This window comes from Natator depressus, chromosome 1 (genome assembly GCF_965152275.1).
Source record: "Natator depressus isolate rNatDep1 chromosome 1, rNatDep2.hap1, whole genome shotgun sequence".
Lineage (NCBI taxonomy): Eukaryota > Metazoa > Chordata > Testudines > Cheloniidae > Natator > Natator depressus.
The window spans coordinates 125,629,493-125,631,516 of record NC_134234.1 but is presented as its reverse complement, the minus strand read 5'-3'; positions in this window follow the sequence as shown (position 1 = coordinate 125,631,516).

Genomic DNA, 2,024 nt, shown 5'->3' with positions numbered 1-2,024 from the left:
TGCTTGACCATTGAAACTGCTTACTTAACAAGTTTTCTTTAAGGGACATGTCATTCTATTACTAATGTATAAATAAGGGGAAAAGTTTGAGGTAGTTGGACTATTTTTGGACTCTCCCTCTGGATACATCTTGCAGTCCCCACCAGTAGACGGAAGATTTGGCCACCGGAAACCTGCCGCTGTGTCACTCAAGAGCCACACTCAGCTTTGGTACAAAATATAGTGTTCTCCTTCTCTTTGAATTGAAGGACCTGCTTATAGGTTTGCTGGGATAGATTAGAATGTCATGATAAATGGAAAATATTGGTTTCACCCTACATACAAACCAACCAAAAACCTTTTCATTGATAAGAATAGAAAATTACAGAGAGGCCAAGTAAGAAAAATGGTGCTTGAGAAATAATTAGTTTGATTTAAGGATATTTATTTTGTATATTTTGAATAAGTGATGTTGACAATTTGTGTTTTAACAACTATAAAGCTTTAACTTTTGAATCTCAACCTTTATGATCATCAGTTATTATCTGACACCTCTTGATTTTCCACAATTTGTGAAAATTTAAATGGAAAAAATGCTTAAAAATAAACAAATATCTATGAAAATTATAATAAAAAACCCAAACAAATTCTGCCAAACCTATTTACAGGGATTGACAGGAAGAATCATGAACAATTTGATTTCCTCAGGGCAAAGGTGGAGTGGTCTCTTCAGTAGGAGAGACTTCTCGGACAGTTCTTGGCGATGGCATCCTGGTATAGGGAATGTGAACATTCCCTTATAGAAAGGCTAATATGTTGGCTGACAGAGTGCAGCGTTAGCCTGCTGCTGAGGCCCCAGAACCACCCATCAGCTGCCTCTTTCTCCTCCTCTACCTGTCACAAAGGATCCTGTTAAGACTGGAGATCTTCCAAGTACCCCACTGACCAGAACAAAGCTGGGCCTGCAGGAGTACTGGAACATCAGCACATACCAACCCCTGAAAGCCCTCACAGGAGATGTCCCCATGTTTCACAAAGAGCCATCTTCCACCATCCTTCACCTGTTCTGATAATGAGGGGACAAAGATGGATTCAAAAACATTAAACTGTGGGCAATTTTCTTGGTTTCAATCACTTAATTTTAAAAAATGTTCTATTTAAATACTATTTCCTCAAAACATATTATCTCTTTTGAAATTGTTTAGCGGTGAATGCTCAAAGTTAGTGAAGGATAATGAAGGCTTCTGAAAATTCTGTTACGGTGTCACCAATATTCAGACATAAATACACAAATTTACTTCCTAATGTTCTGGACCTTTATAAAGCTTGAGATACGAGGTTTGGAGCTGGAATTGAACTTTTCCCAAGCTGTGCTGAAGGGGGTTCAGACCCAGTCATCTCTATTGTTACTAAATCAGGACTCAGTCTTACTTGTGGAAGTATGCTACTTCTTTTTAGGAAGCACTCTTTTCTTTTGGGGACTTATCCAAAGCCTGCTGACATCCATGTGAATGTTCCCATTGACTTCAGTGGCTTCGGATAAGGGCAGGGATCAAGCACTACTACTACATCACAGTTTGTCCCTTTCTGACTCTCCTGCCTGGGGAATTAGAATTGCACTCATAGACCAGCAATAGTAACAAAGAGAAAGGTACCAATTACCAGTTCTAGTCTTTGTACCCAATACTCTTGCTAAGGGCACAGTAGGTGGAAAAGTTCGGATATGATGTAAGACTGAATTCCTTCTTCTAGTCACTAAACATCTAATGGCACATTTATAAGAGTGCTAATAATCTGGATAGCCTGTCTACATTTTAGTTAAACTAAGAGCATTCTCTCTTAATCAGTCCCACCCGTAGTTTTAGCTGGAGACAGTATGCTTTTCCACTTCCTCTCCTAAATTCTCTCCCAAATCTGTACGCACTGAAGTCAACACCAAAAAGTCCCTTTGGAATCCCCTGTTGCACAGCCTTGCTACACCTTGTGAAATCAGCTGTTGTATTTAATTTCAGTGGGGATTGAAGTGAACCCTTTTAAGGGATTCC